Source organism: Anastrepha obliqua, chromosome 5 (assembly GCF_027943255.1).
Source record: "Anastrepha obliqua isolate idAnaObli1 chromosome 5, idAnaObli1_1.0, whole genome shotgun sequence".
NCBI classification, from domain to species: Eukaryota; Metazoa; Arthropoda; class Insecta; order Diptera; family Tephritidae; genus Anastrepha; species Anastrepha obliqua.
The window spans coordinates 43,127,734-43,136,654 of NC_072896.1; the positions used below are offsets into that span (position 1 = coordinate 43,127,734).

The 8,921-nt window shown below is 35.6% G+C and overlaps 1 pseudogene; it reads left to right on the top strand.

Moving 5' to 3' along the window:
- The first annotated feature begins 1,713 nt into the window (after positions 1-1,713).
- On the top strand, positions 1,714-2,276 carry LOC129248710 (histone H1-like; annotated as a pseudogene).
- The last annotated feature ends 6,645 nt before the right edge of the window (positions 2,277-8,921 follow it).

Here is an 8,921-nt window from a genome sequence, read left to right on the forward strand (position 1 = left end):
GAAATACCAGTGGTGCTAAAATAAGTGTATGCCAAGGAAATGGAGCAAAAAATTCAATCTGGGTTTTACAAGAGCGTGTAGCATTCAGAATAGACTTCAACAACACATGTAATTGTGAAAAATGGAGATATTCGCATAACCGAGCCCGGAGTTTTCAGAGGTGTCCGGACTCGAGAGTAAAACCGAATTATATGAACTAGACATAATTGGAAAGGGCCCGCATTTGCAATTTTCCCCCGGGGCCCGGATATGCTTCTACGGCCCTGATGTACATACATATTTATTATACAAGGAAATAGATTATGACTATTTTAACACTCAGCCCTCTAACCTGATTTATTTAATTGATAAATAAAATTCTTTTGCTACGTAAATACAACTTTTTATAAATATATATGTAGTTAAAATTATATTTGTATATATAAATTTATTTCTTTAACTTTGGAATGCAATCAAATTCCTACCACCTTTGCCTTTGCCATGCATACAAATTGTATATGTGTATGTAAGCACATGTGAATTTTGTATACCTTGCATTGACATGTATTACAGTATTTTAAAAGAAAAAGTTAAACATATTTTTTTATTAAAATAATAATTAATTAATTGAATAACAAGTTGTATATGCATACATATGTGTATACATATATATTTAAAACGTGTTTGATTAGAATATTTGCATTAATATCAAAAAATTAAGTATTATATAAAAATAAAGTTTATATATTGTAATTCACATTAGTGAAAATTAATTTATTTCATTATCATCATTCATTTCAACCAAAATTAAAGTTTTCGATATTTATCAAAATATTAGATTATTTCATGCATCCAACTAGAAGAACTAGAACTGAGAACAACTCTGGCGATACCATTGAAATATTAAAATTTTTTTTTTCAAACTTATTAGTTTAAATAAAATAGAAAACAAAATGATATGATGATTGATAATTTGATATATTTTAACTTTTCAATAGCAATAATTGATTTATATTAAGAAGATTTAAGAAAATCGACTAAAACTAGCGAAAATTTAATATTTTGAGTACAAAGTTTCGACTAAAACACTCGCCGCAAGAAAAATTTTGATTTTATTCCAATTTAAGTATATAGATATGAGTGGCACATGCAGGCTATCGAATTGCATATAAATTTATTGAATTAAAAAATTTAATGAATTTTACGGCGGCCGCCGTAGCCGAATGGGTTCGTGCGTGACTACCATTCACAATTCACAGAGAGAACGTTGGTTCGAATCTCGGTGAAGCACCAAAATTAAGAAAAACATTTTTCTAATAGCGGTCGCCCCTCGGCAGGCAATGGCAAACCTCCGAGTGTATTTCTGCCATGAAAAAGCTCCTCATAAAAATATTTTGCCGTTCGGAGTCGGCTTGAAACTGTAGGTCCCTCCATTTGTGGAACAACATCAAGACGCACACCACAAATAGGAGGAGGAGCTCGGCCAAACACACAAAAAGGGTGTACGCGCCAATTATATATATATATAAATAAATCTTAAAGTTTGTCATATAGAAGCAGTAAATAGCATTGGAACGTGAACATTTGCCAACCATCTTTTCGCTCTGCTTCTCAAATTTTAAAGGGAGTTAAACTACATATCGGATTCTAGAAAATTGTCTTAATTTACCAGTGGTTAAAGGGTATAACACACACGAGGAATTTAAATTGAGGTTTTAATTTATCGAAATAAAGATGTCTGATACAGTTGCTATTGTGAACGTTAGCTCCCCTGTAGCTACTGCTGCTACTGTTGCTGAGAAGAAAGTTGTTGCCAAAAAAGTTAAGGGATCTAAGCCCAAAAAGCCATCGGTTACCCCTACCCATCCACCAACACAACAAATGGTCGACGCATCAATTAAGAATTTAAAGTAACCTGGCGGTTCTTCACTTTTGGCGATTAAGAAATATATTAGTGTGACATACAAATGTAATGCCCAAAAATTGGTAGCATTCATTAAACGTTATTTGAAATCGGCTGTTACTAGTGGAAAATTAATTCACACCGAAGGTAAAGGTGCGTCCGGTTCATTCAAACTAAAAAAAGGCAGCAGATAGTGGTGTATCAAAGGAAAAGTTGTTGAGTAAAGTCAAAAAGGCGGCAAGTGGTGAGAAAAAAGCTGTTGCCAGTAAGAAAACAGCTGTAAAGAAGAAAAGTGAAAAGGCCGAAGGACGCAAAAAAGGGTGGTGCATTAAAAGTGAAATCAACTAAAGCCAAATCTGCAACTACTTACAAAGGGAACATACTCGTAAAATAACAATAAGCCCTTTTCAGGGCTACAAAATCTATTAACAAAAAGATCAAAAGTGAATTTATTCTTTATATACAATATATGTATATAATTGGCGCGTACACCCTTTTTGTGTGTTGGGCCGAGCTCCTCCTCCTATTTGTGGTGTGCGTCTTGATGTTGTTCAACAAATGGAGGGACCTACAGTTTAAAGCCGACTCCGAACGGCAGATATTTTTATGAGGAGCTTTTTCATGGCAGAAATACACTCGGAGTTTTGCCATTGCCCGCCGAGGGGTGACCGCTATTAGAAAAATGTTTTTCTTAATTTTGGTGTTTCACCGAGATTCGAACCAATGTTCTCTCTGTGAATTCCGAATGGTAATCACGCACCAACCCACTCGGCTACGGCGGCCTTTATAGTATCCTGAAAACATTAAAAAAATAAAAGTCAATTAGTTGAAAAAATGTAAATACATATTTGTTTAATAGACCAATGGCACCATATAAATAAACATAAATATTTAAAGAATCGATACCGCCATTTAATTTGTAGGCTCACGCTTTAGGATCTTCATGTCCCAAAGCAAAGTGTTTTTCTAATGATATATTGCCAGTAAATTCCTTGGCTGGCGCTACAGAAACTTTATGTTGCACATAATAACTTTCTGCTTTTATATCTTGAGTCTTTGGAAACTTTTGGTTCAAAAGGATTTGTATTTTTTGTATTGTCGGTAAGAATATCGGCGGATACCTTGGAAGCATTTTTTTTAAAAGCGATTTTCTCTTTTTGCATGAATATTAATATTCATGCAAGAAGTATCCATCTTTCATTTAAAAACAAAATTCTCAATGCGTACGTCGATACGCGATCGCACTTTTTTCAGCAAATTATACTCCAAAAGGAAAATCGATTTCCAAATTTTCTATTTCGTACAAACCTTGTTTGACTCCCAAAATAGTTATCAAGTGGTAGTATTTTTATTATAGAAAACCAGTTCACTATATTCACTTTTTTGTACATTGATAATTCATTTATATTTCCGTACTCCCCTTGCCTTAAAAAGCAAGAGGTCCCTACTGTGTTAATAAGGGCTTTCAAATTCCTTTTTATTTTTGCGTCGCGTGAAGCCAAGTCACTTCATGTGGATTTTACAAACAAAAAAATTCAATATAATCCTGTATATATTTCTGGCACGAAAATTCCTTACTCCAATACGGCGAAGTACTTAGGGATGACGCTTGATGCCAAACTGGCTTACTGGAAGGAGGTCTCCTCTTTCCATACAAAATAAACTTTTAATTTATAAACAAGTATTTAAACCTGTGTGGACATATGGTATACAGCTATGGGGCTGTGCCAAACAAACTCATATCGAAAAAATACAACGATTTCAAAACAAGTTCTTAAAGAACGCAGTAAACGCGTCATGGTATGTGAGGAACACTGATTTACATCGTGACCTAAAGATGTCATTAGTATCAGAAGTTGTCAAACATTACGCTGTAGCTCATGCCGAAAGACTCGAAAAACATACTAACCCGGAGGCTCGGCGACTTGCCAATTTAGATGACCAATGCCGGAGACTTAAACGAAAAAAACCAAATGATCTTGTTCCAGAAATTTTGATGACTGACAAATATATGTAAATTCTGTCAGCTGTCTTCCATTTATATACGTATTTCCTGTAAATACTGTTGAATTTAATAAAATAATATTACTTGATAGTTGTGAACTAGGTGTAATAGAATGAAATGTATTTAAATATTTATAACGTTTCAATAAAAAAAAAAAAAAAAAAAAATTTTTTGCGTCGCACAGATTCATGTAGGGGAGTTCATCTCCTCTTCCGCTATAAAATAATTCTCATTCAGGTTATTTATCCTTTGAGACTTATTATTGCTTTCTCTTTGCCGCTGTATACCATATGTGAATAGGGATGCTATCACTAATTTTTGTTGCGGCTTATTGGCTGGAGCACTTGTCCTATTTACATTAAAATTTTGATTTATGAAGGCACTACTCTATTACGGCTTCTTATAGAAATGTTTCCTAATCTTTGATGTGGGTGAAGACACATCCAAAGTTTTGAGCAAATGCTCTCTGAGTGTTAATTTCGAGCTCCTGTGCTTTTTCCAAAGCATCAGACACGTTCTGAGCATTTAAAGAAAATATGATGCCCCTCAACGGAGCATTAAGTTTCCTTCTTCTTTAACTCTTTAGTTTACTCCGATTTGCAATTGTGGGTCATAATCGTTTTATTAATTAATAAGGTCAAATTCCTGTTAACCAAATTATAGTGTTCAACCATTGACATTGAACCTTGTCGCAATACGCTCAATTCTTGTTCGATTAGATGTATAAATTGGAAGTTTGTCTGAATACGCGAAGTCTAAGCGAGCGGCTATCACATGGAAATTAAGAACGTTGCCGTCGTTTGTTCCTCAGAATAGTTAAAGCTACGAAATATCTCCTACTGTCTCTCATGTACATAGAAGCTAATTGAATTGTGAGCTGCTTCACTCCACTGCACAAAAGCGTGACTTTTTCATGAAAACTCGGGTAGTGATTTTATTGCTCTTGGCATATGACACCTTCATTTATTGTTTCTGGCTCAAAACTTGTTGCCTTACAAGTTCCTAACTCGACTTGCGACTTTAATCTTTCTACTTCTTGCCTAAGGCCTACCTTAGCGATTAATCGCAATCATTCAAAAAAGTTGTATTATTTACATATTTGTGATCCCTTCTTGTGAAAGAAGCTCTTCTATTCTGCAGGGTCTGGAGCTCAAAATCGCAGAATTGAGCTAAGCCATAAAAAAGTTATTTTTGTTATTGGCTGTACAAGCCTTCAGTTATGTTGTGTTTTATATTTATTTTTTTGTTTCGGATCCTTTTTTATAAAATGGCCATTGCCACAGTAATCACATACACATCACATAATAATTTCATATCTATATACATAAATTGGAACAAAATCAACATTTTTCCTGTAGCGAGTATTTTAGTCGAAAATTTCATTCACATACATATACATACATACATATGTACATATGGCGTCTTTTCACTGAGGGCAAGCGAATGGTTATTTTTTTATGGTATCTGTCAAGTGTGTGCAGAAGCCTACATTCTGTAGAATGTATGTATGTGCGTTTAGCTTTCTAGATCGATATTAGAATGATTTTTTCTCAGCAGTAAAGTTTAAAACACCTTAAAACATGAAAATGAAGAACTAGTTGTTTTTAATAGCGGTCGCCCCTCGGCAGGCAATGGCAATCATCAGAGTGTATTTCTGCCTTGAAAAAGCTCCTCATAAAAAATATCTGCCGTTCGAAGTCGACTTAAAACTGTAGGCCCCACTCATTTTTGTTTGGTTGCGTTTACGGGAAAGTTTCGAACGACACTAACCTGAGTTAGCACTGGCGTCGTAGCCCTTGAGTGGGACTATTATGCAGCAAAAAGCAGAACGAGATATAGCTTGAAGTTACAAGAAAAAAACCTGTTCTTTTCTTCCGACACAGACTGTATATACAAGTGTATAAAGTGTAAATTAGACTGAAGAGATGAAATACATGAATATATACATACATGCAATGCCTTTAAGGTTGATTTACACATAAATGAGTTCATATTCAGTATGAATTATTATAAGTAGAAAATAAATTTCTAAATACCAGATATAAAAAAATCTAAACACACTATTTTAAATCAATTCTAATTAAAGTAAACTTAAAAATTTTACCGAACTTTTTTGGCTTGGAATGTTAGCATAAAGTAAAAAGAAAATATGACACCGCAGAACTTGAACCTGCATCAAATATGCCATAAATCCGAATGAGTTATCTTCTCGTCTTTAATGCCTGCGCCATAGATTAATTTTGCGCTGGCTTTCTAAATCGCCAGTTCTTTCGATTCGCGCCTGTGAAAAAAAACTCAATCGTCTAAAAATGCTTAATGTTTGCGTTCTCAAAGCTTTCTACTTTTCAAGTAAAAGCTTTATTGGCATTCTGTGGCAACCTTGATAAATTAAAAAACTCTGTAATTTCACCATGAGGTCAACAGTTGATATTTGTCAAATTTTAAAAAGATGAAAAAGTGTAAATTTACAAATTGTATTTAATTGTTAATAAAAAAAAGTAATACTATTCTTACGAAAGGTAAATACGACCGTGCAATTCTCGAGGAACACCAGTATTATCTGGTATTATATTCTTAACACTTTGCGTGGACCAACCAGAGCCAGTACAAAATGGAAGGAGCTAATGTAATTGTGCATATTATGACGAAAATTCGTATACAGTGTAAAACTAAATTACAAATAATAAAGCTTTAGGTACAGAGGCCTTCAGTTATTAGTTATTTCTTTATGTCTTGCAAAACCCCTTCAAGGTGGAAAAATTGCAAAGTTTTCAGTACGCGCACAGCACATGCAAGAAAATATATCCAATACATATTTCCATATTTCCTTGGAACGGAGAGTAGGAAAACAAATGATACTCTCTAATAGCTGTATATTCTACGAAGGAGTACTTTGGTACTTTTGCCAATTTAGTATAGGAGAGAGCAGCGGCTTTATTAGCCTCAAAAATTCCTTCGAGCGTCCCCGATCTATCCGTGCTTGTTTAGTTGTGGCTATCTCAGCTTGTAAAACGATCCGGTAGCCTAAATTTGAGTTTAATGGGAGCTCCTCGTAGAATACTCCCCCCACCAAAAATGTTGTGCACTGCCCGCTTGGGCCCAGGGAAGGCGTACCTTGATGCACTCTAAGTTTCTAAGAATACTAGAGTGCCTGCAGCTTAAGTGTAGCCTGTGACGCGAACTCCTCAATCGCATTGCAGCGCGTGCAGCAGCAGTTCTATTACCCTAATGGAGTTAAACCTCTACTCGTATGTAGATATGACTTTTTTGACAGCTACGTATGCCTTAAATGTCTGAGCCGTTGTCTTGTTATTATTTTCCTTGTAATTTCTGGGTTGTTTGCATTGATACCTTTGGATAACTTTGAAGGCTTCTCGAATTGAGTTTTTCTTTGGACTAATTTTCTTATACCAATTTGTGGTGTTCTCGAAAAGTATGTTCTGTTTTTCTTTAACAAATTTTAAATGTAGTTGTCTAGGACACTGGTTGAAAAATTGAGAAACATTATATGAGGCTATTGACACGTTTTTTGCTGTAAAGTCTGCCAACTTGGATGAAAGTTTTGCGCCTGACAAATTACACCAGTTATTTATTCCGTTGTGAATGTTATCAAGGTTTATTGTCGTGTTTTTTTTCTTCTCAACTTCTGTCAACTAAATTTTCTCCAAAATTGAATTATTATCTTCCTGCTCTTTCCTTGTTCCTAAAGAAAACTACCCTGGTCTTGAAATCTGCTGTGTGTCACTGAACTTTTTAATACAATTTCCGGATGCTTTTCTTGTCTACCAGTATCTAAAGCTCTTTTCATCACGTATTTTGGTCTTCAGCGTCTTTTATCTAATAATCAGCTAATCAAATTATAATCAATATGTTTTCTTATGGAACAGTGCGGCGTACTTTGTCCCACCAATAATTTCTGGATCGCTTAAAATTAGCGGGAGACTGTAGGCAGTCTATGTTTCCTTGTAGTGAGAATTAGTTTAGTTTTATCGGGACTTATTGCCAGTCCCCTACTCTCTGTCCGGTTACTAAGCGTGGCCATGTTAAAGCGCAGAATATCCATGAGCGTGTTGGGATACTTGCTTTTACCCACGATTGCCAAATCGGCAGCATAAGCTGTGACGTGGATACCCCGTCTCTCAAGGGTCAGAAACAAGGAGTTTACTGCCAAAATCCAGAAAAAAGGGGAGAGGACCCCTCCCTGAGTAGTGCCTCGGCATACCTGTCTGCTTATTATTGTGTTGCCTAATGTAGCAGTTACCTTTCTCCTTACAAGTATAGTCTCGATCAGAGTAGCAACATTAGATTTCACTCCAAAATCTTCTAGAGCACCCGTTATGGCGCTTGTATTAATATTGTTAAAGGCTCCTTCAATGTCTGCAAAAGCTACCAAAGTATCACACATTGTCCATAGTCTTAGTACACTGATTTTCATTCTAACGAAGGACTGTCTAATAGGCAGACATGCCCAGAGGATGGGCACTTGACTTCTGCAGAAGCTATCTAGATGAGGAAGAGTCGATATTGCACCTTTTGTGCCCCTGTTCTGCTCTATCCGGATGCAGATTTATCATTTTAAGTAGACAATTTTTCAATGAGTTGGGCGAATTCAGCTCGGTGTAAATCAAGGACTTTCTAAAGTTTATGAATAGTTTACATTCATTTTAGAAGAGATAAGGACAAATTTTGCGGCCGCCGTAGCCGAATGGGTTGGTGCGTGACTACTATTTGGAATTCACAGAGAGAACGTAGGTTCGAATCTCGGTGAAACACCAAAATTAAGAAAAACCTTTTTCTAATAGCGGTCGCCTCGGCAGACAATGGCAAACCTCCGAGTGTATTTCTGCCATGCAAAAGCTTCTTATAAAAATATCTGCCGTTCGGTGTCGGCTTGAAACTGTAGGTCCCACCATTTGTGAAACAACATCAAGACGCACATCACAAATAGGAGGAGGAGCTCGGCCAAACAACCAAAAACGGTGTACGCGCCAATTATATATATATATATAAGGGTACATAATGTACCAAAATTTG